Source organism: Spinacia oleracea, chromosome 5, assembly GCF_020520425.1.
Source record: "Spinacia oleracea cultivar Varoflay chromosome 5, BTI_SOV_V1, whole genome shotgun sequence".
NCBI classification, from domain to species: domain Eukaryota; kingdom Viridiplantae; phylum Streptophyta; class Magnoliopsida; order Caryophyllales; family Amaranthaceae; genus Spinacia; species Spinacia oleracea.
This window is the reverse complement of record NC_079491.1, coordinates 12,259,854-12,275,456: the sequence shown is the minus strand read 5'-3', so window position 1 is coordinate 12,275,456 and position 15,603 is coordinate 12,259,854. Positions and strand designations below refer to the sequence as shown.

The following is a 15,603-nucleotide window of genomic DNA, read 5'->3' as shown; positions in this document are numbered from 1 at the left end:
CAGACTTAGGCTAATTGGACCATAACTTTCGTTGGTTGACACTTTAGATTTTAACCCTTGGGTGTTCATTTGTCATGCGCCATTTTGTTTAATGTTGGCAAGGTAGTTAATTGGGGAGATCGAATTTTTTATTTTTGCAAGACTAGAATCATTAGTGCGGCTTCTCTCTTAGTGTGTATTGCTTTACCCCAATGGTAGCCCTATTGGTATGCCGATTTGGGTATTTTCATGGTTGGTCATGTTGCATTCATGGAAAATCTTTTAGTCCGTACTTAATAGTATTTCAAGGAGTGAGTGACTCGAGAGGACTATGATAGTCGTGACCCAATGTGATCATAAGCCTTGAGGCCATTAATTTTGCCAATGGTATTGATACCTTAGGTTCACTTTGGGGGTTGTGCGACTATGGGGGAATGATTTTCAGAATGTGATCGTTTCCATTTTGCAAATACTATAATATATTCTTTTTATTGGTGAGAGAGTATTGAGGCCGTAGACTCTTAGCAAGGGATGACAATTACATATGGGTGCTTATTGATTTAAATGTTAGGAAGGGAGACTCAATATGTTTTAACCTTTTAACTTGCAGAACGACACCAAGTATTAGGACCGATTCTATGGATAAGACAACTAAGACTTAGGATTTAGACTGTACTTTGGCATAGCCTAGTCTAGACTTTGCCCATGTGATATTCATAGTTATTAGCATGTTCGATTTTGGTGCCGAGCATTGTCGTCGTAGGAGGCCTAACAACGACACAAAAAGTTATTTTATTTTTTTTACAAGTCGCTTTTAGAATCGAGTGCTTTTTCATACGCCCTCGCAACAATTTTTTTGAAAAGTTTTTTTTGCTACGTATATTTTTTTTATGCGCGGGTACCGAGGCTGCTGTGCTTGACCACAAGGCCAGGCAGCAACTTCAGCGCCCAGCAGTGGGCGTGAGAAATATTGGCGCCCAGCCAGGGGCGTTGAAAATGCGTCCCTGACTGGTACTCGTTTTCTGTTCGCGTATATTCTTTTGTTTTATGCGACTTAATTTTGCGTGCTTGCCTAATAACGTCCTTTACGCGTTGTACAGCGTTTGTGGGATTCGTTACAGGCCATCCCGAGCGTCGCTTGTTTTTGTGGCGATCGTTCGGGCTTGCGGAACACGTATTTTGGTATAACTCTTTGGCAAATTAGTTTATGAATGTTTGGGCAATTTTTAAGGTCGTTGGTTTTCTAGCATTATTTGTCTAGCATTATTCGTACACACAATCATAACATAGTCACATAGTTCGCTACACATAACTACATTACAAACATGGATTTGAAAATTAAATATGTCACGTAGTTTATGATAGGCTTCTATGGGTAGTATTTGCGCCTGGCTTGGTACCGCTTCTATCGTAGATCCAACACATGCCCCGGTCGAGGTAGTGTCTTCAACAGACGAATTTCGCTCAAGAGGCCAACCCGCAAGTGCAAGCCAAGGGGGCATGCAGGCGAGAGGGACCTAATGAGCGAGCGATTGGGTTCGGTATAGGTGTACTACCTGCACAAGTACCGAGTGGGAAACATGCGCGGCGTATGCACCCCCCTATTGGCGAAAAAAGGTATCCTTAGTCCCAACTCCCGAGGGAGCCGAGATTCGTTATGATGTTCTGCCCATTCACATTAATATGTTGATTTTCAGGTCGTCCCAACTTGATGGGGAAATAAACGCGGGGTAGGATCGTTTCACCCTTCGGCTATTTTGATTTCCTACAAGCACGAGTATTTCCTTCACTATCCCCAGTGGAGTCGCCACTGTGAGGGGGTCGAAAAAGCGCGAGGCTAATGCGTGACCTTGTCCCTCGTGGGTGTGACGATTCTTTTTATTCAATCAAGTGTAATTGGATTTCCTGTGAGTACACACCCAATTGACTAGTAATATAGGAGTCGTCATTCAGTTTTTAACGACAATGAGAAAAACTGACAAAACCCGGTTATCGCGACATAAAGGGAGTGCAATTATGTTTGACCACGACGGCCGTAGGTTCCCTTGTGATCCCTGGTGTGGGGATCTCTCAATATACACCCGCAAGGTAGAGATTGAGGGTTCGGGGGACTGTAACTACCGAGAGGAGTACTTCGCTCGTCGATAACTCCAGAGGCAGGATATCCTTACTAGCTCAGCATAAATAATTGAAGGGACATGCGTTAACTATTAAACTAATCTGAGTTGATTTTAGCAATATGCAACATATAATACTAATTCGATCGTGATTATCTGATTTAAATAACATTAAGGGACCTAGCATGATGATCCGATTTCCCAAAAATATTATATTTGTTAGGCGTGATAGAACAATCAGATTAGGTTAGTTTAATAGTTCATAAAAAGGGCGAGGAAAGAAGTTAAATCATCGAAAAGGGACACATTACGACGCACCCTTGAGAGGTGCGTCACGGTTCTCAGAAAACTAACCACTTTGACTTTGCTATTTCTCCTTTTTATTTAACGAATCTCAATTATGGGACAGGATACGTTCGGTTCGGTTTATGGATCGATTGCGACAGAACGCGTGAACAGTTTCGCAGCGAGAGGCTTAGGCTAAGGGTTGGAGTCAATACTCAGAATATAATTATGTGTTGTTGTGTGTTCTTTCACGTCGAAACTAGGGGCCTATTTATAGGGAAGAGTTCGTGGAAAGATAGAATTGCAGAGTTCTAATCCACAAAAAATTAGGAAAATAGACGTACCCAGGTATTTTCAGCGCCCAGGCCTGGGCGTCGAAGATTTCGGCGCCCAGAGCCAGGCGTTGAAAATAGGGTCTGGGCAGTTTTGTTTAGTCAGATTCGGATTCCTAAAATCCGTAGAGTTTGAGATTAATTCGAGTCTTTTAGCGCGTATCAACTTTATGACGGAATGCGTCTGGGCCCGTTACGAACTCTAGGCTCGTTAGGATTTTAATTAATACGTAACTCTTATTTCCGAATCATATTAGGAATAGGATTCTCGCAGTTTTCTATCTCATTTAGGATTTACGTTGGAGTGCAACACCTAATTCTGACAGGTTTCTATCTTTTATGACTTGCCACTTTTAGAAGCTACCCTTTACGGCAGTTACTATTTTTAGCAGGTTTCCATAAATAGCAGGTTTCGGGTGAAATGAAATGGGGAATCGAGATTCGTTTATTTTATAGGAGATGCGTTGTCAAGTGGAGATTTATGCTTCATCATCGAACCTTTCCCTTGCGGGAACGGGGATAAAAGTAGGTGTCTACAAAATTGTTGATCCCTGAGTTTTGATGATGACAAGCTTATTTGTGCTTACGTTCTACATTCTAGAATGACAGGTCTGTAAGTGAAAGAGCTACTCTCAATATGTATTGATAAGAATGAAGCAGCCTTGAAGGAAAGAGAACAAGTCAGATTAATCCGTGAAGCAGCAATAGAACAAGTTGACGAAGTCAAGGCCTACAAATGAAGCTGCAAGAATTAAGCTTCTATGAAGCATTAGGAAAGTATATGGTAAATACGAAAAGGTACAAGGTTATTATATCAAACATACTGCTGAGTCTTATCGCATATAATTTATAAAACTGCAAAAAATCAATTCACCCCCCCTCTTGTGGAACTCTACGAAACTAACAGGAAGATTTTTCAGGTGCTATACTCTTTGTTGGCACAATGGTTAATCCTCTACAGAGGTAAAGATAAGGCAGGTAGGAAGTTTTATTTAAGTTTTGCTCAAGGATGGAAAGGTTAAGAGTTTTTTTTTTTTTTTTTTGCTTTAGGACTACTTTCTTGTTAAGAGTTTACGTATGATTCAACTTATTTTATCCGAAATTATCTTAATAGAACAGATTTTTTATCTAAATTTATTTCAGTTAATACGTTACTTGTAAAATTTTGTAAGTGTTTAGCAAGATAGCAGTTTGCAGTTGCAGCAGTTGAGATATATTTAAAGTTATGTGTACCATAAAGTATATGCACAAATGTGTAAATTTTTTATGGAAGTACACGGTACAGTGGTACACCTAGTCGTTTGTATTTGGGTGTATAACTTAGAGGCTTTCTGAGACTCTAACTACTATACCATTGAAATGGTATACCCGGGGTAAATTGGTATTTTCAAGTCCTTTTTTTGTTTGGCCCATTCCCATTTTCTTTTCCCTTTAATTTTCCATTATCTCTCTAGATTTCTGGTTGAATTTTCAAATTTCAAAAAATTTATTGTTTTCCTTTTAATTTAATTGGGTAATAAATTAGGCAACTGTACGTAAATTTTTAATAATTAATTTGGAAATTTAACTCCCTCTCTCTCCAAACTTCCCGCTCGTTTCCTCTCCCTCCAAAATCGGAAACTCTCCTTTTCATTAACTTCCTTGAAACGCTCAACCGCTGTTCATAACTGGCGTCACTTCAGTATATATTAGGGTTTTTGTAGCCGCGTTTTTGGAAACTGCATATTGAAAACTTATTTTTTGGGTTGAGGAGGGAGGAAGTTGGTTCTACTTGTCATTACAGGTAAAGATTTAAGCTTTCAAAAATATTATTTGATAGTTATTTTGTTAGAATTCTGTTTGTTTATTTCGAATTTTTGGGTAATTTAATTATGATGTAATTAGGGTTTGAATTTTCTTTTGATTTCAGGATTTTTGGGAAATTTAATTATGATGTAATTAGGGTTTGAATTTTCTTTTGATTTCAGGACTTATGATATGTTTTGAAGATGCATGTAACTTTGTTTGTCTTTGTTGTTGTTTCTGGGTTTGTGAAATTCTAATGTAGTAGTAAATAAACGTTTTTTGAATTTGGGTGTTTGGCTTTTTAAGTTTGTATGAAGAAACCTGATTAGTATAACCTAATTATTATTTAATTCCGAGGTCTTATAAGTTATAATTGTCCTTTTGTTCAATTGTAATTTGTCTTGTTGTTTTCATTTTTGTTCAACTGGTCTTTAATTTATGAAAATGTTTATTAGTATGTTAAATGGTTTTTAAATTGAGGAAACTTTGTCTTCTTAGGAGTTAAAATATATAGAGACTTTGATAATGTTTTGGTTATTTTCTCATATGTTGCTCATATTTGTTTGGTATTCGCTTAGTATTCTTAAAGGTTCAAACCCTGAAGTTATTGTTAGTTTAGTAGTTTGCTCATATTCAGTGTCTTATTTGTTTGGTATTCTTTAGGTGTTGAATCGTTATTTGATTGTATTCTAATGGATGTACTTGTACTTTGATGGCCCCTTGTAATTTCAGGATGGTCGATCTTCAAAAAGGGTCACACTGAATCAAATAAGCAATGGGTGAGTGTTGTTAAGGGTGGATTAAATAATATGAAAGTTGTTAAATTGGATCCAATCATTATAAATTGTGTATTACTTAATCATGAATATGTTTGTTCATTACTTAATCACGAATATGTTTTCGTATAGCATAAATTTTCAATGAATGAAGTTGTTAAGGATAATTTTCCCTAGGTACCCGGCACTAGTAAGCGTAAGAAGTATACGGAACCGGTAATTGAAGAAGATGATGAAGAGTACGAGGAAGACCCAATCCGATCAGGGGATGATAATGAAGATACATCATATGAAGAGGAGGGTGAAGAACTAGAAGATGAAGATGACACTTTCCGCTTTAGTCTGTTGCTTTATGCTATTTTTGGTCATGAAAATGATCAACTTACCCCTCTTAAGTCTTATCTTACAAAATTCACATATTTTCACTCACTTTCTCTTACTTTATTCATTTTTTTTCTTACATCTACTCACTTTTTCAGACTATCTCTTTTACTTTAGCCCTGTTTTATTATACACACAACCCACTTTTTTACACATCTTATCACGTGCATGCATTTGTGTTAATGCTAACTGTAAATATCATATTATAAAACAGAGGTAATATATAAATAGTTCAAAGTTGAAGTGATTTATTTAAAAAATGGAAGGAGTAACAATGATTAAACTCGCTCCTCGTACCGTAGCTGGACTAATGCATCATGCATACACGATTAATGCACGATTAGTTACCAACTGAATAAATATACAAAATAATGGATGAAAGTTGAAAAGCATATAATTAGTTGGAGCTGGCAGCCTGATTCTATTTATTAGTATCAATATATAATTATATACCATTATACCAACTAATTATTTGAACCAAACTAGCTAGTGACTAGTCTGTAGTATAAATAGGGACAATGCGATTAACTTCCGAATTAAGATCAGAAATAGTCCCTTAAACAAACACTTAATTAATATTCACAAGTCGTAAAATCGGGTTCCATCAACATGTCTAAGAAGATTAATACAATAGCGATTCTTCTCATCCTAGCTCTCGGTAATTAATTGTATTTATATTTGCTTGTTTTTATCTACGGAGTACTCCGTACTTCACTAATTTAAGTACTTCGTCTAGATAGTGTACTAGCTTATTTGTCTACAATACACGGAATATTTACACAAGTTTGTAGATTTTGTAGATAACTCGCCTTGTAACTTGAAAGTCACAGGATAAAGAGTTCCATAAGGTGCTAAATGCTTAAAAGTTGCTTAAGTATAAACCTACGTGGCTGTACTAACCTTATAAATTATAATAAATGTTGGTTTAGTATAGTTATTTCTTCTTACTTAATTAAAAATAAATACTTAGTATTTATTTTCAATTTTGACACTGCAAATGATAAAATACTTAGTATTTTTTTTCAAATTTGACAGTGCAAATGATGGCTGGAAAAGCAACAGGAGAGTGTAGTATAGGATTTGAATCGTGTCGTGGATTATTTAAAAGCTGTTGTGCGGGCTTTTATTGTTCCACCCGGGACAGTAGTTTCCAATGCAAACCATGTAAGTCAAGCTAACCTTTGGCATTATTATTATTATTATTATTATTATTATTATAAATCAAATGCTAACAAAGTCAAATATTATTATTATTATTATTATTATTATTATTATTATTATTGTTATTGTTATTATTTTTAAAATTTTAAAAATATCACCCTTAAACATGTTATTTTACGGATTTACAGTACAACCTTAAACTTTTATTTTTTCAAACTACAACTTGAAAAGTCATTCGATATATAAAACTACATTATCCGGTCAAATCCTGTTACAAGAAAACGAAAAAGTGATATCATTGATAATAAAATATTTTTTATAAATACTAATTAAAAACATTTTTTTAAAAATTATTTCTTAAACTTCATTAATAAAAATGATTTTTAAAAAAAACATACGGAATAATATTTTTTTTTAATAAAAGTTACTTTACAAAGAAAAATTATATTTTAAAAAATCATTATTTAAACTCATTTAGTTATTATTTCTAAGAAAATATTGAAATATTATTTATTTATTTTTTATTATTACTAGTGACATCACTTCCCTTAATTCTCCGTGTGTTAGAACCTGTCCGGACATTGTAATTTTAAATATCAGATGATGTTGTAATCAACAAAGTGTCAAGTTTTAGAGGGTGTATTTGACAAAATCTTCTTATCATTTAATTTATGGAGTGTTATTAATATTATTAGAATTAGAATTCTATAATTACAATGTTAATAGATTGTTTTTCAATGTAGACCCAAGCCCAAGCTGCAAACAAGTCGGGCAAAATTGTGGTGGAGGTCAAGGCCACTGTTGTGGTAAAAGCAATTGTTCAGGCCGCTTTTTTGGGGGCACTTGTCAAAAGCCTTGATATTTGATAATATTCACAAATACCACTATAAACTTGTGCTTCCTATTTACTTTCTTTGTTTTATCGAGTTGTAATTTTTTTGTACTGTAATTTACTTTTATTTATTTTTGTGTGAATTTACCTTGATTTGAAGGTACGGTTTTCCTAGCCGGTGTGTGAAATTTATTTCTGTTCGGAATTACCTTAATAAAAGAAAAAGAATTGTGACTTTTGTTTTGCGTTACGTTCTAATCAATCAGTTGGTTAACATTTACAACGTAATTGTTTGTGATCTCTTGTCAACTACTACAGTACTACCTCTGTTTCAGAAATTTCTTTACGTTTTGGAAATGTGTCTAAACTCTAAAGTATGAAAATTTTGACCGTAAATTTCCCCTATTATATACATCAAAATGTTACATGTAAGATTTTGTTAGACTGGTCTCGTTATTCATTTTCACATATTAAATTGGATATATTAGTAGTTAAATATTGCATTGGAGTTCGTGCAAATAGTAACGGTAAAGAACTTTGTGAAACGGAGGTAGTACGTAGTAATACCCACAGGCGTGAATCTTATTACTAATAAACGCATATATTTATAGTATATGGGTATAACCGTATAAGAATCTTTATTGTTTCTTTTCCCCTTTTTTTCCTTTGTTGATTCCATTTCCTTTACCTCTTTCAAACCAAACACCCCCTTACTATTATTATATTTCATCAAATCTTACTTTATAACCCAAAATTTGATTTCAAGTCAAGCATTACATACAAAGTACTCAATATCCATATGATTTTTGTAATACGTACCATTGATTATGTTTTTTTTTTTTTGACATGAAGCTCCAACCGGAGATAAGATAGGAAATCGAAGAAATACACTACTATAAAAAAAGGCTTAAGAGTAACTCCAATGGTTACAAAATGGACCTGCTCACAAAATGGAAATCGAAGAAATACACTACTGAAAAATGAATTTTTTTCTGATCTGATCTGATTTGATCTGGTCTGGTCTGATCTGATCTGATTAAATCTGAAATAAGTAATAAGGTCCTAAAATAAGGTGAACTAAACAGGGTCTTAATCTCATTGATTGAGAAATTTCTCCCAATTAAATGGCAATTTCGTAAATAAATTATCATTTTATTACGAAAATGCCATTAAATGCGGGCCCCAAGTACAATCCTGTGTCATTAATGTGGGCCTCATGTACCGTCAACATTGCATTTTCGTAATACATCTACATAATACACAGTCAACGACTAATATTATACAATCAACACCTATTAATACAATAAATAACTATAAATACACAATCAATGACTTACAAATAAACAATAATGCATTTTAATATACTGCCAACATGTAATATTATACAGTTAATAACTATAAACTAGTTTTTGGGCCTGGGCGATGCCCCGGGTTACTACATTAATAACATATACAATTACTTATATATTTTGTTGTTGCAATGATAACATGAACACAAGTAATAGCCTAGTGGTAAATACTTTAATATTTAAACTCAAGATTAATATTTTTAATGTGTATGAAGATTACATGGAGTGAACAACTCATAAGCAGAGCGTCACGTGTCATGTAAACTTTCTTAGATTAACTCGGAATTTCTTCCATTTGCTACAATCTTGGGGCCAACTTCAGCAATTATACGGAATGATTCATTCTCTTTAATTAAAAATCGATGAAGAAGACATCATTTGATTTTAGTTCACTATCATACTCACCCGTATCTTCATTCATATGACCGTATCCCATTAAAAAAACCAGATTAGAATAAACATCAATTACTTATATTGTGATGATTAAACTAATGCATCATGCATACACGATGAAGGAGACAACATTTGATTTTAGTACACTCGAGGGATTGTCCGGACCAAACAACAACCGGCTGATTCCCTACATTGTGATTGTTTTTATAAACTACTTTACTAATTAGATCGGCACATTTGGCAATTTATTACATATCTCTACTTTTCTATTTAATTTGTAATTTTTTTTTTGATATTTTGAAAATATGTATTGTGATTTGTGACTAATCCATCAACATGTTACATAATAACATTTGATTTTTATATAATGATCGATAAAAATCATACAAAGTATCAAATTTATTAATACTACCTCCGTTTCAAAATATCTCTACGCTTTTCGTTTTAATCTGTTTTATAATGTTCTTTACATTATACTATTTTTTGTCATGAAAATGTACTAATTACCCCTCTTACAGTCTTATCCTACAAAATTTACATAATTCGTATTTTCACTTACTTTCTCTTATTTTATTTTTTATTTTTTACGTCCACTCACTTTAAATTTCACGCTATCTCTTTTACTTTAGCCCTACGGAATATTTTAGTATACACAGCGACTCACCTTTTTATTATTACATTTGTCTTAATATTTGAGCAAATAGTAATTGTAAATGTCATTATAAAACGTGTATGAATAGTGTCAAAGTCGAAGCTAGTGATGCATTTAAAAAATGGATCGAAGGAGTAACATTGATTAAAGTCGCTCCTCACAGCGTACGTAGCTGGACTAATGCATCATGCATACACGATTAATGCACGATTAGTTAACAACTGAATCAGGTTATTAAACATACAAAATAATTGATGAAAATTGAAAATCATGTACGAAGTAATTTGTTGGAGCTGGCAGCCTAATTTTATTTTATTTTATTATCAATATATAATTATATACCAACTTTTGAACCAAAGTAGTTAATGCCTATTCTGTAGTATAAATAGGGATAATTCAATAACTTATGAATTAAGATCAGAAATAATCTCGAGCTTAAACAAACACTTAATTATATTAAGGATACTCAAGTCGTAGAATCAATCTCGATCTCTCAGCCAAAGTCGGGTTCCATCAACATGTCTAAGAAGATTAATACAGTAGTGATTCTTCTCATCCTAGCTCTCGGTAATTTTATTTATAATTTTATATTTGCTTGTTTTTATCTCCGTACTTCACTAAGAACACATACAACCTTGACATGTAGGTTGGGTCAAGTGATAATTGACATAACAAAATGACTATAATGTTAGCGGTGTATAAGGGTCAAAATTTTATTAACTTGACCCGGGTCGGATATGTGACCCAAAGTCAAGTTAATAAATATGGAATGTGGGGCCAAATTCAATGGCAACTTGCATGAATTACCTATTTTGGTTGCTTCCTGTACTGATCTTTGCTCCAAATGTGGACTAAGTGCCTAGAGTTGGCACCATGCATGCGCCAAATTCAAGTAACCTGTGATGGCCATGCAACTTCATGGTTTGCATATTATTATTTTTAGAAAATTTTGAATGATAATTATTCTTTAGAAAATTTTGAATGATAATTACTTTTTAGAAAATTTTGCATGATAATTTAATTTCATATTTATTTGTTTGTTAAAAATAATAATTGTGTTTTGAAGGTGAATTTAAAGTGGGATATATGTGAAAGTAAAAAAGTATGTAAGAGAAATTAATGACCTTGAGTCAAAATTGTTGAAAAAAAATGAGAGATTTAAGTAAGAGATATGTCAAGTTAGTGGAAGATGAGGTGGAAGAGGAAGAAGAATGATGAGAGAGAAATTATTTTTCACTTGATCGAAGGTCAAGAATGCACAAGGTCTAAGTACTTCGTCTAGATAGTGTACTACAGAGTGGCTTACTTGTCTACAAAATACGGAATATTTAATAGTAATATCAAATTATCAACACAAGTTTGTAGGTTTGGTAGATAACTCGTCTTGTGGCTTGGGATTTAAAAGTGACTTAAGTGTAAACCTATATGACTAACTAACTAATTATCAATTGAGGTTGGCATGAGTGGTTAAGGGTCTCTTGCTCCTTAACCAAGGTCTCGGGTTCGAGCCTTGGGAATGGAAAAAATCTCAACTGGAAGGGATGCTGCCCATCGAGGTACCCATGCAAACTCCCACGGGAGATTACCTCGCCGAAAGCGGTGGGAACTCTTCGTAGTAGAGCCAAAAAAAAAAGATATGACTAACTAATTAACCTTATAGTAAATGCTGATTCAGAATAGTTATTTCTTCTTGCCTAATTAAAAAAAATACTTATTATTTATTTTCAAATTTGACAGTGCAAATGATGGCTGGAAAAGCAACAGGAGAATGTAGTATAGGATATGAATCATGTCGTGGATTATTTAAAAGCTGTTGTGCGGGCTTTTATTGTTCCACCCGGGACAGTAGTTTCCAATGCAAACCATGTAAGTCAAGCTAACCTTTGGCATTATTAGTATTATCAGGACAATTGTAGAAATGCAATCCCCAAAACTTTTCATTTTATGGTTACAACTCGAACTATTGTTTTTGTAATTACAACTTCAAAAGTCAATCGATATTTAAAACTATAATTTCTGGTCGGATTCTGGTACATAGAGACGGAAAGTGATATCATTAATAATAATAATAATTTGTGTAAATAATAATAAAAAAAAATACATTTTACAAAAATCATTTTCTTAAACATTGTTAAATAAAAATAATTTTTTAGAAAATTGTATTTTAATTAATAAAAAAAATTATAAAGAAAAAATTATATTTCCTCCGTTTTTTTATTTTTGCACCATTTTTGCCAATGCAAATAATTAATCATTAATATCTCTTATTATGAATTACGAGTAGCTAAAATTATAAAAAGTTGATATTCGAAACTATATATCGGGAGGAATCTAACAAGATCTCACATGACTATATAATTCCTTATGTATAAATCACAAAAACATTGATATATAAAAGAAATTCTCACTAAAAGAAATTGTACTATTAACGACGGGAAATCCCATTGTAAATGTCAAAAATTGTTGATTAACGACGGGATTTTCCGTCGCGAACCCGTCGTAAAAGGGGGCCGTCGTTAATGGAAAGTCCTGTCGCTAGAAGACATTTGCTACGGTTTTTCCCGTCTTTGTTGGGTTGTTATCCCTGTCGCAAAAGCCCATTTACGACGGGATTTTTACTCGTCGCTATTAGGTTGTCATAAAAGATACAAAATTTTATAGTGTCTTGAATATGTAAAATTGCAAATAGTGCAACAATAATAAAAAAAATGGAGGAAATATTTTTTAAAATTAGTTAACAAAAAATCATTTAGTTATTATTTTTAAGAAAATATTGAATTATTATTATATTATTATTATTATTATTATTATTATTACTATCATTATTATTAATGACATCACATTTCTTCTCCGTGTGTCTGAATCTAACCGGACGTTGTAGTTTAAATATCAGATGAATTTTCGGATTGTACTCCGCAAAGTGGCAAGTTTTAGAGGTTGTAGTTGACAAATTTTCCTCATCATTTTATTATTAATATTATTAGGATCGTATATTACAATGTTAAAAGAGTAAAGAGTGGTTTTTAATGTAGACCCAAATCCGAGCTGCAAACAAGTCGGGCAAAATTGTGGTGGAGGTCAAGGCCACTGTTGTGGTAAAAGCAATTGTTCAGGCCGCTTTTTTGGGGGCACTTGTCAAAAGCCTTGATATTTGATAATATTCACAAATACCACCGTATTGTTCAGGCCGCTTCCTATTGAAGTACTTTGTTAATTTCTTTGTAATTTCTGTGTGGATTTACCTTGATTTGAAGGTATGGTGTTCCTAGCCGGTGTGTGGAATTTATTTCTGTTTGGAATTACCTTAATGATAAATAATAATTGTTTGGGCTCCCAATTGAGACCATTCTCCAAATGGTGAGTATACACGGAAATGAACCCCCTCGGTGGATGAGTCACCCGAGGACGCTCTTGTTCAGGAAGCTCGCACCAGTACCCCAAGGCATGCTGAATTCCGTATAGCTCCTCGGCCTTCCGATGATAATTCCCTAACTTCGCTTCCACCAACCAGTCACCGCTGACCGATTTCTCCAACGGACCGTCGATCTGCGTGGTCTCATGCAAAATTGAGGCATACTTGCCCTTCGGATCAGCTTCCGTCCAATGAACTGGAAACTCGGAGTAACGACGAAGAGCACCCGAAAAGCCAGCTCTCTCACCAGAGGTTGCGCGTTCATCTTCGGAAGCATCCCAACCAATCGAACTCTTCACCAGCGGCCTCTCCGAAGGTCGACCCCTCGAAGATTTCGGTAACCTCCCCGAAGGCACGTTCTCTCTCTCACTAGAGGAACCAACAACGAACTTGCTTTTGCCCCTATTCTTTGCCATGGTCGCGAAATCTCGATCTAGGGTTTAGATTGAGGGGTAGAAGGAAGAGCGAAGAAAAAAAGAGAGCTCAGAAGCAAATTACCTTTTTCCGAAGCGGAATTCGCCGATAAAGCGAACAACACAAGTTCCCGAAGTCTAAAGTTGGCCGAATTTCGTAGATCTGAAGAAGCAAATTGCACTGCGATCGCCGGAATTTAGAGAGAGAATGGGTTTGAAATAAGGAGTAAAAAGTTCAAAAGGAGCAAAGCACCCAGTATTTATAGAAAAGATAAAGGGCGCATCAACTTCCTCAAACCCACGATCTCCATGACACATTACAATTCCCAAAACTTGTCATCAATGCAAATCATCCCTTTTCAAAAAAGAGAGGGAACTTTCGGACTTCTGACAGCTTGAAACCCACCCATTTAATTCTAAATGGACCGGGTCTGGGGGGCATGTTGTTTGGGCTCCCAATTGATTCTCAATTGGGCCACTAAGTCCAAAGCCCAACGGCTCTAAACAACAACATCAAACCTACCAATGGCTATTCAGCCATCCATTAAGGCCCAAGGCCCAATAACAATAAATGACCTATGGGCATTTATTATGCAAACACTATAAATAGGCCGCCAAGGCTCACACCTCAAGGTACGTCCAATTTACCGCCTTAAGACTACTCTTCTAGAGAACTTCTCTCTAGAATCCGAGCATCATTCTTACTTAGGCATCGGAGGGGCTTTCCTCGGAAACACCCCCGAGGCTAGTGACTTTGCTCTTGTGCAGGTGAATTCGGACTCCACTCATTCAAACAAGCAAGATCTTCAACACATACAAAAGGGCCTTCATTCGAAGCCCATTGTTTCCATCTTTACAACACCGGAACAATTTGGCGCCGTCTGTGGGGAAGAACACTTCAAAGCCTTTGAAAGACATCAATCACCTCTTTCCGCGAAAATGGTGAACGATGTTGTTAACAACAATGACGACGATATGATGGTGCGGTCAGATTCAGAATCTGACCAAGAGGGGCACCCTCAATCGATGGCGAGGTCACAGCCAAGCAGAGCTACGACCGCCACAAATGCAGGACCTCCGATTCCAACTAGGGAAGAGCTCACTGCGGCCATGACCATCATGCAAAACTTCCTCTTCAATGAGAAGCAGCAAGGACTGGCAAATGACCGCAGAGAAGAGAGGAGGACCAGGCGAAGGCTGAACGAGCCACCCAGTGTGGAAGTGCCCAGACCCGAACGAGAACTCCTTCCCTTGACAGGTACACACTTGACGTCGAGGTGGATGGAAAGCACGTGGGACACCCAAAAAAGGGCACAACAGCAACCAGATTGGTTTGCGAGACCATCGCCTACTCCAACAGCTCTCCAAAGCGAATCAACTACTCGTAATCCTCGGATCCGAAGCTCGGTACTCAGCAGGTTGAGGCCCTCGGTCCACTCAAGGTTAAGACCTTCGATCCATACGAGACTCGGGGTAGGTGAGTCGAGCAGATCTGGCGAGCGACCCGAGGTCAGTAGCCGAGAAAGAAGAAGAGACGGGAGGCATGATCGAACCCCTAGCCCCCATCGTACGCCCGAACGTTCTAATCACAGAGCCTCGGCAAACGAAGGCATCAGGGCTAGACTCGGGAAAAGAATCATGACTCCTACGTCATCCCCTTTCTCGGACGAGCTGATCATGGAAGAAATACCGAAGGTAAGGCTGCCAGCTCACCTAACCTACAGCGGAATCACAGA

General features: G+C 35.6%; 1 long non-coding RNA gene across 1 annotated transcript; it reads left to right on the top strand.

Annotated features, from left to right (window-relative positions):
• Positions 1–10,469: 10,469 nt before the first annotated feature.
• On the top strand, positions 10,470–13,647 carry LOC110789846 (uncharacterized). The gene is made up of 3 exons (XR_002533671.2): positions 10,470–10,609; positions 11,780–11,908; positions 13,075–13,647. It is a non-coding gene; the product is annotated as an uncharacterized lncRNA (long non-coding RNA).
• The last annotated feature ends 1,956 nt before the right edge of the window (positions 13,648–15,603 follow it).